We start from the raw sequence: 14277 nt of genomic DNA, 5'->3' as shown, positions 1-14277 counted from the left end.
TTATCTGCAGTCAACAATATATACTTACTCTTGACAGTTCAAAATTTTCATGAATATGTATACTGGAGTGTTGACATGGATCTGAAGATTGGAAATATAATTAAAAACACTCATTTTTATCGACCTGGATATTTATAGCATATTTGTAACCATTTGTATAGCTATTTAGTAACTAAAAACATATATCGATTTACATCCTGTTTTAAGTTTGTTTTGTTTGGGGGTTTTCAACTAATTTAGGGTTTTAGAAAAAAATTCAACATTGATTTTTCTTTTAATGTGTTAATATTTATAAGTACTTTACTACAAGTAAATGGGAGGAAGTGAAACAATACTGAGTAGTTCTGGTTAACACTAAAAACTCGAAGGGCAGATATGCCTGGACCTAGTAAGATGAAGGGGCGGGATCTAGCTCAGTCAGTACAGCGTTCACCTGTGGTGGTTGTATTGCAGGATCAGACCTCAATGGTCCCATTCTCTGATTGGGTTTTTCCCCAGCCAAGCCAGTGCCCCACGGTTGGTATATCAAAGGCTGTGCTATGTGCTGTCCTGTCTGTGGGAAAGTGCATATAAAAGATGCCTTCTTGCCAAATGTGAATGCCATCTTTGAAAAGAGTCATGAGCTAAAAATTATTGGAGAAAGATTTAAGGTTCAGTTGGCCTTGTTACTGGTAAAATGGTAAAACAAAATGCATGCTAGCAGGATACAGGGGGCCGGGGGCATGTGGATGAAAATATACTTTCTTTTGACTTACTATATATAAATAAAGGTAAACATATGGCTTATGCCCCTCCCCCCACTATGAAGGCTCTGATCCCACCACTAGAGGATGTGTACTCCCCACCCCACCCAATCCAGATATCGTTCCTACATGCTTGAAATATACAATACCAGCACTATGCAGGTTTACAAGTCGAAGTTTTTTATTGTAGCTCTAAGATGTCTACCCACCTTTCACATCACCTCTAGCAGTATTCAAAAAGTCTTCAGGAATACTGCATAAATCTGCAAACAGATATTAATTATACATTACTGTTATTTCACACACACACAAAATCTACACATGTGCCTATATTTGGCATGAAACATTTTGTCATTCCATTGATTTATTACATTCCATTGATTTATTACATTACTGTCTTGAATAAAGTTCTATATAGGATGGATTGGTATTTATAGAACTACATAGTTATGAACTGCCAAGCCTACATTATTGTCACCTTTAACAACTCTTTTCTTAATTATTATACAACAGAGATTAGCAACAGAACTGACAGACGACACTGTTTGGTGGATTGTGGTTTATCTTTTGTCTTACTCTACATAAATAAAGGTAAAATATGTCTTATGCCCCCCCCCCCCCACACACACACACTATAGAGGCTCTGACCCTACCACTGAAGGCTGTTCACACTACCCCCACAATCACATAAACCCCCCCACACACACACCACCACCACCACCGCCGCCACCACCCACCCACCCCTGTACACACACAATCCAGATATTGTTCCTGCCTGAAATGCTTGAAATGTACAATAAATTGAAAGAGTCAGAAATTGTTAGCAAAGCAGTTTTCTATAAAATATAATAAATTACCGAATGTTAGTAAGAGGTCATAAAACAATTATGTAACATAAACTAGTATTCTTATAATCCCACCCACCCACTGTAACAGTTTGTGGCGTTGAGACCACTATCTCCTCTAATATTATGGAATGCTTATCAAATGTCTCACCCTCCTATCCTATCTGATTGTGACCTAATGCGATCAACATTATATTGGATTTTTGTTTGGATTATTTGTTAATAAATCCTTTATTTTAAAAAATCATATGTCAGGGAACAAAATTGTTATGTCTGGATGCAATGTTTGGAATAAAAATAAGATATTGTTTTGAAAATACTACATTATATTTAGTAAACATTCATCCTTATACCATAGTATTTTGAAATGCATACCATAATACCGGTACTCCATTTCCCTCATAGAATGTTATGTGAGTGTTGAATAGCCCAAAAATAACGTACCGTATGATACATGTTTTAATTCACTACTATTCACACAAGCAATCCAAGCATGTTTCTCTAACTCTTGTAACGCCTCTTCGGTGATTGCTGGTTTCCGTGATAGTATGGATACATGGCGGACTTGTTTGACACACTTTCCACTGTCATCTGTCTGGCGACACGAGTATGTAACTGCGTAATTGTAATCAGTGTACAGGATCTTGAAATAACCTAAACAACAAACCAAATGAAATACGAGCAGATTTACTTTGAAGAAAGTTTACTACAATAAGAGGTGGAGAAGGTGGACTTCGAAGACACTCTAATACGAGAAGAGATGTAGTAAGTTTACTTCTGTGCCAGTCTAAAACAAGAAGAAATGGAGCAGGTTTACTTTGAAGCTAGTTTAAAACAAGAAGAGATGTGCTTTAAAGATAGTCTAATACAAGAAGATGTGTGGTGAGTTTACTTTGAAAATAGTCTAATACTAGGAGATGTGGAGCATGTTGACTTTGAAGACAATCTAAACAAGAAGATATGTGCTACATTTACTTTGAAGATAGTCTAATACAAGAAGATGTGGAGCATGTTGACTTTGAAGACAGTCCAAACAAGAAGAGATGTTGTAAAACAAGAAGAGATGTGGTAAGTTTACTTCGGTGCCAGTCTAAAACAAGAAGAAATGGAGCAGGTTTACTTTGAAGCTAGTTTAAAACAAGACGAGATGTGGTAAGTTTACTTCAAAAACTGTCTAAAATAAGACGAGTTGGAGCATGTTGACTTTGAAAACAGTCTAATACAAGAAGAGATGTGATAAGTTTACTTTGAAGATAGTCTAATATAAGAAGAGTTGGAGGAGGTTTACTTTGATGCTAGTCTAATACACGAAGATGTGGTTTAGTTTGAAGATTGTCTATAACAAGAAGAGGTAGAGCAGGTTTAGTTTGAAGCCAGTCTACAACAACACAAGGTAGTGCAGGTTTACTTAGAAAACAGTCTACAACAAGAAGAGGTAGGGCAGGTTTACTTTAATTGCAAAGGAGTATGGATATCATATTTTAATATCAAAATTAATCTTAAAATGGTAACTTCACAATAAGAACTATTCTTTTTTTAATAACACAAAACATATATCATCACCCATCCAAACTTCCCCCATTAACAAGAAAAAGTTACTGTACATAATAATTGCTATCATTTGATTCATTTATAGATAGTATTTACTTTGTCCAATGTAATGTCAACAAACAAAAAAAGGTTGCTAAATTAAATTTACATACTTAATGTTTCTTGTTTATCATGTGATCAATGGTCGTTACTTTGTAACCATCATTGAAAGCCATCCCATGTGGCAGACCCTTACCTAGACAAAAGGGGCGACATTAAAAAAATTCTATATATTTTTTTCTATTTTTTTATTTATTTACATGTAGGTGAAAAGCGTACATAGTTTACATAACTTTTTTATCTGAACACATAGGAGGGAGTGTAGTTAAAACATATTTTAAAGCAACCTTACCTAAAATAATATGTGGACATTCTCTGAACCTTAATGATATATATGCTAATTTTAATTTACTCACTTATAAATAAGATAATAAAATATTATTCACTGGCCATAAACTATTATTGATATATGTTATGGTGACGGAATTATAATGTGACCAAACACTGACTGATTGATTACACCATTATGTTAAGCAAACAGTAAACATAAAATTAGAAGACATCTTAACATTGGACTGCTGTCTAACAGGTGAATACAATTCAGTTGTTCAATATCAGTATCAATGCATGTCTATCGGATAATGAACTGACAACATCAGTAGAAACAATAAAAATAGATTCAGGAAATATATAAAATAAACAATAAATTTGTAATACTCATAAAAAAAACTATGAGGGTCCGAATTTGAATGCTGCCTGTCAAAAAGGTATGTGATGTCCGGTTTTACATTATTAACGACAGGATAGATTTTAGAGTGAGTGCACTGAAAACAATATGTTTTTTTCACTGAAAAACAAACCGTGGATTGCAAATGTTCCCAACCACCACAAAATTCCTTGCTATGTCAATGAATTTATAAAATCTGATTCACAGCAGCAGGCCTTATTACATACCTTTTCCGGCCTGAGAATTAAAAGAAAATTCCCCTGGAGAAATTTCTTCAAACACAATTGTTCCAGGTTTTAAACAGATGTCTAGAGAATCCCTAAAAATATAAGAACAATGAAAAAGTACTTCAAACAAAATTAGACACTAATAAACATACGCGTGCACACACGCACGCACGCACGCACACACACGCGCGCGCGCGTGCACAGACACACACACACACACACATACATACATAACCAAAACTTTTGCTTAAAGGACTATCATGAGTTTGCCCCAGCAAGATCGACTTATGTTTGTTCCCCAAACAAATTAAACACACCATCCTGCTTTTTCCTGTTTTTAAGACACTGTCTTACTTTAACATCTTTTAAATGTAAAGCATTATATGGATTTAAATATTTAATTTAAATGGCCGAATTATTTCAAATTTCGTTTGGCCGTTGGAAAAGTTAAAGTTTGTTTTGTTGAACGACACCATTAGAGCACATTGATTTATTAATCATTGGCTACTGGATGTCAAACATTTGGTAATTTTGACATATAGTCTTAGAAAGGAAACCCCCTACCTTTTTTTCCATTAGTAGCAAGGGATCTGTTACATGCACTATCCCACAGACAGGGTAGCAAATATTATGTCATTTGATATACCAGTCGTGGTTTGGCCGTTGGAAGTAATAATAAATAATAAATTCGTAAGTACTAAACTATTTCAGACAAAAATCAATATTGAGATACTGTAAAACATTGTGATGTCCACAAATATATGGTGAAAAACTTTCAGGCAAGCTAATTTTTCTCAATATACAAACGTCTCCATGGTTTTTGCCTGAATATGAAGATTTGTTCCACCATTGGTGGATTGTCCCCCTGACACACACCCCCACCCCACCCCACCCCACCCCACACCCCACACCCACCCCCGACATATACGCTTATGGCATACCATCCATGAAGGGGCGAGAAAGTTGTGATATTAAGTTAGAATTTTACATTTACGATTCTAAGTAAATTGTTGGTGGAGATATATATATAATTTAAAAATAATAATAAGTAACACTTCTGAGAAAGCCGTCATCTTTAATTCACTAAAAATACTGATCTGCGAAAGAAAAATGATTAGTACTGTTACCGATATGATTAGCTATCGGTATACGTAACAGTAATGGAGTGTTTATGAAATTTCGCTAATAATATAACAATCCTGTAGCTAGGAGAAAAATGATACTGCACATCAATCACTTACAAATAGCCAATGTATGCCGTTTCCAGATGTCCATCTGCATTGATGAAGTAATTCTGCATTGCAGTCAAGTAAATACTATTCCCAGGAAGCACTGTTGCAGATGTTTTTATTATATGCCAAGGACCTAAAAACTAAAAGAACATTGCATCTCGTTATACCATTCATATACTTTCTTGTCACCCATTAGCCAATGTGTATTTTTGTGCTGGAATGTGCTCAACATTCATTCATTTACTCACCTTATACCGTTTTTGACCTGGAAAAGGCTACATATCCTAGAATAAGCTCCCACCAATCCTTAAGGTGTTTACAAAATTAGGTCCTTATTCATTACTATAACCACCACCACCACCGACCCACCTACCCAATTCTCCAAATCACAATAACTAAAAGTAAGAATTAAATTTCCTAAACAATTTCATAAAAGGTCAAATTTTCTGTATGAAAAACACTGTAATGCTAACAAACAATTAAACACAAATATAATAACATAAAATTAACATGTTAAAGGACTACAACATATATCAATGAATGAATGAATGAATGTTTGATGACACCCCGCAACATATATCAAAGACCAACTCAGTATTAAAAGGATGTCTATTTTTCAAACTGCATATGTGGCAGAAACTACATGTTAATTCTAAACAACACAAATGTATTCCTCTCATTGGTTTACGGGTAGTTATAATGACAAGAATGGTCACAATTAACTGCGGGAGGTTGTAACAGCTGTTATACACCGTGAAGGACACACGATATAACGGCTTCTGGATTGGTTAATAGTTGTGAACAGTTATCCTTACAGACGTCCGTGTCTGGGCCATCCGATTCTGAACCAATAGTGGATTAGAATGTGTCAGTGGTGCTATTCTGTAAATTGTTATTTTGTAAGTCTTCACAATATTATCATTTGGATGTAAATATATAGCTGTAGTAAGTAATTTTATCTCTTAAAATACCAAATAAACATTTTAATAATAAATAAATAAGCAGCTAGAAGGGCCAACATCATATTAATTTGCCTTAATTAGTCTTAGATTTAAAGAAACAAACGGACCTGATTTTTTTGGATGCATCGCAATGTTCTGTAATAATATTCATCCCAGTAAACCAGCAATAAGTATATGTTATTTTTCAATGCAAAATAAACCACCATTGTCAAAGTGTCGAAATAACTGTATTATGTTTTGTCCATACTTTAACCCACGTACTGAAATGGTAATCGAAGTGCGTTCTTGGTTAATTGGTATTTTCTTTCCATGGTCCCCTGCGCATGCTGTAACCTCACCGTGGTGCAGGGGTGTAACATTCTCTTTGAGAATGGCCAATACAGCACAAATAAATTTAGAGTAAAAGTAAGTATCGATCTGTGATATTTGTGTTTGTGCACGGTTCTTTACACTGTGTTTTTGTTTAAATCTTGAATTTTTATATTGATGTTGATCATCACTTTATTTGCATTACCATAGCCGATGTATTTTTCGTGCTGGGGTGTCGATAAACATTCATTCATTCATTCATTCATTCTTTCCGTGGCCTGTACCTGTAGTTCCTGCTTGGCAGGTATATATTTGGAAAGTCACCAGTAAAGGTGTCTAGACACAAAAAATACGTGCCTGTTTTATTAAGATCACAGGATATTGTGGGATAACCGGCTACCCCTAAAATGGTAATGGACATTATCAACCGTCCTGCTTTATTACTGTAAATAATTCTGTAAAACGATTGATTAAGTAGACTTTCCCATCTAAAATCATAAAACTGACCAATTACGTAGTCCCAAAGAAAAGAAAATGATCACTTGGGTATCGTGAGTGGTTGTTTTTGCTTCAACGTACCCTACCAATAGGCCTAATAATATAAAAATTTTCTTTGGATTCTTTTAAGAGAGATAACTACTATAACCCCATTTCGTTCTGTTAATGCAAAACTGATAAATAGTGTATTATATTATCAAGTCATTTATGTTGTTTTACAAGTCAGGTTGATGAAAGCGAAGCGCCTTGTCGTAAATGACTGTGTTTGTTTACACTGTGCATACAGGAGTTGGTCGGAGCTGACGTCACTTCGCCCCAAGCTGGCCTCAGACTAGAGTTATCCACCCATTTGGTTGTCCAAAATACGGAAGTTAATGCGAGAAAATATAGTTTTCTTGTGATGTGATTAATGGCTGGGGAGCTGCTTAGTATACTGGATTGTTACACTGGGTTTGACAGGTGAGAGGATGCAGTTAGTGAATATGTGCACTTGGTTTACACTGGATACTGCATAATGTCCCCCAGAGCACATTGAAGTCATGCAAAATTTGTGTAAAATGCAGAGAAATGGGTGTGATTCGGTCCCTTAGCCCACGTGTGTTTGTTTACATTGATATAACGCGGAAAAGAGCTGGACAACAGATGTCGTCCTTTCGAGTGTTCAATGGGCCCAGGCAGGTAATGTTTCCCGTGAAATGCTAATGGCCTGGTGAAATTAATAAAAGTGCTACAGCCACTGGGGCTACATGAGAATACATAGTGAAATTAATTGTGGTCTGAGGCCAGCTTGACTGCCGGACGTAACGAAAACCAAAGAAAATGGCTGCCCCCAGTTTGCAGGAATAATCAGGTTTTTCATTTCTTAAAGTGTTAGTATGTGTTGGTGGTCAGGGGATGCATCTTTCCAACGCATAAGGATCATGTTTGAGTTTACTGTTCCTTTAACAATAAAGAATATGGTTAAGGGCATTTGAAACATTTTAGACCATACTAACCTCTTTTTTTCAGAACTTAAAAACTAATGTGTGTGTGTTTTCGTGCATGGATCCATTCAACTGATTTGGTTTTTCTCGTTCCAACCAGTGAACTACGACTGGTCAAAAGGCGTAGTACCCGTATTTGACCGGAAATAAGCCCAGGGGGCCAAGACAACTCATTGTGAGCTTAGCATGGGGTGGGCTTATTCCCAGACAAGGGGCCAGTTTTGTTGAGTAAAAAAAGAAGATAATAATTAAAATAAATAATAATAATTAAATGTACTAGGAAGAAAAAAAAACGTTCAGTAGCATATCTATTAATTAATGTTCCATTTGTTATTAATAAATAATAATTGTTTATTAATTAAATTGTGGGGTTTTTTTTACTAGTATTTAATTATCAGAAACACACCTTCTATGTTACAATTACTTACCAGTGCTGTTTATTTACATCCAAAATTTAATGCTGAGAAGACTTAAAACAACAGCAATTAACAATAAACTCAATAGCGTATACACACGTTTCTGACACAGTCAGCCAGCTTACACTACAAAAAATTGTGAATCTAAGGTCATTGTTCTTAGCCAATCAGAATATGGTATTTGCTTAATTAGCATTAACTGCGGACCCAGTGTGGTGGTAAAAATAGACATTGGTTTTTAGTTCATACTTGGGCTTGGATACTTCAAAGAAATACTGCAGGCATGAAATTGAAAACAATGTTACACACTGTTATTGTTAGACTGCTAAATCTCACTGGTGGTAAAATATTGTGTTACATTTGTGTTTAATTATCTGCAGGAGGTATGACCTTTTAAATGAACTTTGAGCAAACTTGCAATTTCGTGTTATTTATAAGGTGATGAAGTTGGGGGTGGGCTTATTTACGAATGAGGGCCTAATTTCTTAAATGCTATCAAAACGGAGGGGGGCTTATTCAAAGACATGGGCTTATTTCCGGTCAAATACGGTATATGCTTTCCTAACTGTGGGAAAGTGCATATAAAAGATCCCTTTCTGCATAAGGAAAAATGTGGCGGGTTTCCTCTAATGACTATGAGTCACCAAATGTTTGACATCCAATAGCCGGTGATTAATTAATCAATGTGCTCTAGTGGTGTCGTTAAACAAAACAAACTGTTTAATAAGTATGATGATATCAAAACTGTATATAATGAACATAAATCTGAATATTTTCCATCTTTTATTGGTGTATAGCAAGGCTAACATTTGTCACCTTTTTATTTGAATTATATTTAAATGACTTAGAAACAGATCTTAGTTATAGAAAACATTAAAGATATTGAATCAATAAGAAAGAAACTTGCTAAACATCTTAATGTATATCTTAAGCTATTTGTGTTGATATATGCTGATGATACTGTACTTCAAACTGAAACAGCAGATGATCTACATCAACTACATACTTTTGAATTATACTGTGAAACATGGAAACTTTAAGTTGATACAGCCTATACAAAAATGGGTTTTTTATTGTTGTTTTTAAGACGCAATTTTAAAATTAAACATTTTTGATTTATATATAGCAATAAGGAAATAAAAATTGTAACTGATGTTAAATAGCTTGGGCTTGTGTTGAGTTAAAAAAAAAAAAAAAAAAAAAAAAAAAATATACTCTTCAAAAAAAGAAACGCAAAAGGGTACAAATGGGTTATAACTCCGATTTTATGTTTCCTACCGGTTCATGCTTTGTGAATATAAGGTCATTGCATGTCCCAAACACATTCCCACGGTTACATTCGATAAAACGCAGCTACTGTACAATAAAGTTCCAAAATGTGAATATTCGCAAAAACGCAGCCACGTGCAAACCATGTCACCACTGCACGTGCGTTGTCTGCACGTGCAACATGAACACCCACAGTATAAAAGTGCAGGGTGTTCGGTTGCCTGGCCTCTGTATCTGGCCGACAGTTGACAATCCAGGACATGCCACGTCTCGGTGAACCGCAGAGAAACAATGCCATCGGCCGACTAGACGCAGGCGAATCCAGAACGGCCGTTGCCAGGGCATTCCATGTGTCCCCAAGCACCATCTCCAGACTGTGGGACCGTTACCAGCAACATGGATCAACACGTGACCTCCCTAGATCCGGTCGACCACGGGTAACTACCCCCGGGCAGGACCGCTACATCCGGGTACGCCACCTTCGGGAACGATTGACTACTGCCACCTCCACAGCCGCAGCAATACCAGGTTTGCGCAGGATATCCGACCAGACCGTACGGTACCGCCTACGTGAGGTAGGAATTCGTGCCAGACGTCCAGTTCGAGGTGTCATCTTAATACCACAACACCGTCGACTCCGACTGCAGTGGTGCCAGATTCATCGACAGTGGCCTCAACTGCGATGGAGACAGGTGTGGTTCAGTGACGGGTCCCGATTTCTGCTCCGACGTCATGATGGAATATGTCGCGTGTATAGGCGTCGTGGTGAACGTTATGCGCAAACTGCGTGCAGGAAGTGGACAGATTCGGCGGGGGTAGTGTCATGGTGTGGGCAGCCATCTCACACACTGGCAGAACTGACCTGGTCCACGTGCAGGGCAACCTGAATGCACAGGGCTACATTGACCAGATCCTCCGGCCACACACCGTTCCAGTTATGGCCAACGCCAACGCAGTGTTCCAACATGACAACGCCAGGCCTCACACAGCACGTCTCACAACGGCTTTCCTACAGAACAACAACATTAATGTCCTTCCTTGGCCATCGATATCACCGGATTTGAACCCAATTGAGCATCTATGGGACGAGTTGGACCGACGCCTCCGACAGCGACAACCACAGCCCCAGACCCTGCCCGAGCTGGCAGCAGCCTTGCAGGCCGAGTGGGCCACCATCCCCCGGGACGTCATCCGTACTCTGGTTGCTTCAATGGGCAGGCGGTGTCAGGCAGTTGTCAACACACGCGGAGGCCACACCCGGTATTGACTCCAGATGACCTTGACCTTGGTGGTGTGTCCTATCACTTATTCACAATGGACTAGAGTGAATTGTGAACAATCCTTCAACATTTGGTAATTATCGGACTCACCATTCAATAATTAAATCAATTCTCCAAATGTTACGACAATGTGGTTTTGCGTTTCTTCTTTTGAAGAGTATATATATATATATATATATATATATATATATATATACTACTCAAAAAAAGAAACGCACGTTTTAATAGGTAACCTAAGTTTATGATCTTCCATTGAATGTAAAAAAACATTAGAGAACTGACAATGTTGAAATTTGGCAAGGACATCCACATTCACGTTAGCAATGACATGAATAAAGAAATAATGTCATAAGTGGTGGCGTACAATGTCACGGTCAGTTCAAATCAGTATCGGGTATGGCCACTAAATGTGTCGATCACTGCTTGGCACCGCCTGCCCATGGACATTACCAAAGTCTGCATAACACGTTGGGGTATTGCAATCCACGTTTCTTGCAATGCTTGGACAAGCTCTTGTAGCATATGAGGTTGGTGTTGACGTAGTCGCAGCTGTCGATCCAAGTGGTCCCATATGTCTTCGATAGGGTTCAAATCTGGGGATCTAGAGGGCCAAGGTAGTGTAACCACATTATTTCTTTACAGGAATTCCATTGCTACTCTAGCCGTATGAGGTCGAGCATTGTCGTGTTGAAAAATGACGTTATTTGCATTCACAAATGGAATTACATTTGGAGCTAAAATTTCGTCTCTGTACCTAATGCCGTTTAAATTGCCTTGGATATGTACCAGGTCAGTCCTTCCGTTGAAACAAATGGCCGCCCACACCATGACACTCTCACCGTGAAGCGATGCGCTTCCTGGATGCAATTTTGCGCAAAACGTTCATTATGACAACGGTATACCCTTGCGCGTCCGTCGGCTCTGTGCAGTGTAAAACGCGATTCATCACTATAAGCTATCCTCCGCCATTGGTCCCTGTGCAATACTCGACATCTACGGCACCATTGGAGTCTTAGGATACGATTACGTGGCGGCAAAACTATCCTTTGAGCGGGCCGTCTTGGACGTAAACCATCTTGTCATAGGCGGTTTCTTACAGTCTAGTCCGATATTCTTCGCAACCCTTGTATGGCTGCCGTGGTAGAAACTGCTGTCAAAAACCTATCCCGTAAATGGCGTAACCGGATGTAGCGATCTTGCGCAGCCGTTGTGACACGTGGTCTACCGAATCTGGGTCTATCACGGACATTTTCATTTTGGCTAAATCGATCCCAAAGGCGAGATATTGTGGTCAGGTGAACATTTAATAAACGTGCAAATGCTGAACCAGTCTTTCCTACCGATTGCAATGTTTCGTTGGTCATTAGTAAGACGTGGCATGACTTACAGACATAGCGTTTAACCAACAGTGAACGCATAAATAAGGAAAACCCTACCACTTGAAGGCAACGTGCATCCGTGTTGCACGTGCATTTTGAGCACGATAAATTTGTGCACGGTTAGTGCACGTAGGCCTCATGAACAAAAATGACATTATTTAAACTCGACGTTGAAAACTGCATTTTTTTTATGTTCCTTACGTTCTAAAGGCATGCATGGAATAATATGCCATAATTTAATTCATTTTAAACATAAAGTTGTAGTCGTACTATCAGAAATAAAAAGGTTGCGTTTCTTTTTTTTGAGTAGTATATATATATATATATATATATATATATATATATATATATATATATATATATATATATATAATCACCCGAGCCTCAAATTAAGTCTATGTAGACAGTTTAGTTTTTCAGCTGATTGCCAATTATATTTGTTAGACAAGATTGTAAACCTATATTATTATATGGATGCGAAATTTGGGGTTTTAGTAATTTAGATATAATTTAATGAGTACATTTCAAGTTTTGCAAATATTTATTATGTTCTAACAAGTTGACACCAAACTGTATGGTATATAGTGAATTAGGGATATATTAATTAATTAAGTATTAAGTAAGACTGATTTAATTTTATGCAAATGCTATTAATTGTAGAAATCCTAAATTGTCTGTGATATTATACGTATTGGCATCGTATAACCATAACAAGTTGTCTTTTATAAAAGGTATATTAGATACATGTGGTTTATATAACATATACTCATGTACACAGGTCAATGTTGTGTGGTTAAACATGCTGATAAACGAATATTGTGAATGAATCAATGAATGAATGTTTAACGACACCCCAGCACGAAAAATACATCGGCTATTGGGTGTCAAACTATGGTAAATGTAAACACAGTGTGATGATCAACATCAACATAAAATTTCAACAATTAAATAAAAACACAGTGTAAAGGACTGTGTAAAAATACAAATATCACAGATAGATATAATTATATAATTAAAATTTAGAATAAAATTCAGTATCACGTAAAAATTGTATAATAATTTCTGGATGGAATCGAAATGATTCCATCACATTTGTTTGACCAAATAAATCTTTTCAAGTTGCTGACAAATGCTTACACTCCTCCAAAATGTGTCGCACAGTCAGAAGACACTGACAATGCTCACAGTGAGGTGGAGGATCCTTCTTCAAAATAAATGAATGGGTCAAGTAAGTATGACCGATGCGAGCACGACGCAAGACTGGCTGGGTAGCATGAAGCTTGTTCGCAACCGCACCGTCCCAATCACGTTGCCAAGTCGAAAAGATAAATTGGTTGATACAATATTTAAAATCAGTATACGGTACACCAACCCTGGCATGAGGCAAATCCAAAGCAGACTTGGCAGCAAAATCTGCCTTTTCATTACCCCTGATGCTAACATGGCTGGGCACCCAACAAAATACAACATCTTTACTGGCAATAGATAAAAAGACACACTTTCGTATCACCATCCCAATTAAGGGATGGTCCAGCTTCATATTGCGCAAAGCTTGGAGACACGAAAGTGAGTCAGTAAGAATAATAAATTTGGATGCTATTGAATCTTTGATTTCTTCTAAGGCTTTAATGACTGCCCAAACTTCAGCACTAAAGATCGATGCCGAGTCAGGCAGTCGCATGGAAATGATAGTGTCTGATGGAAAGACTGTAGCACAAGCCACAGAATTCCCATCCCGTGATCCGTCTGTATACACAGGAATGTAATCACGGTACCTGTCTTGAATTTCCATGAAAAACTGTTTATATACCACAGCA

The 14277-nt window shown here is 37.3% G+C and overlaps 1 long non-coding RNA gene across 1 annotated transcript; it reads right to left on the bottom strand.

Moving 5' to 3' along the window:
• Nucleotides 1-2096: 2096 nt before the first annotated feature.
• On the bottom strand, nt 2097-5434 carry LOC121383387. The gene is made up of 3 exons (XR_005959293.1): nt 5374-5434; nt 4133-4224; nt 2097-2242 (listed from the first exon to the last, which is right to left on the bottom strand). It is a non-coding gene; the product is annotated as an uncharacterized LOC121383387 (long non-coding RNA).
• Nucleotides 5435-14277: the final 8843 nt, after the last annotated feature.

The sequence above is a fragment of the Gigantopelta aegis genome, chromosome 10 (assembly GCF_016097555.1).
Source record: "Gigantopelta aegis isolate Gae_Host chromosome 10, Gae_host_genome, whole genome shotgun sequence".
Taxonomy (NCBI): domain Eukaryota; kingdom Metazoa; phylum Mollusca; class Gastropoda; order Neomphalida; family Peltospiridae; genus Gigantopelta; species Gigantopelta aegis.
The sequence above is the reverse complement of the archived record's forward strand: the minus strand, read 5'-3'. Positions and strand labels throughout refer to the sequence as shown.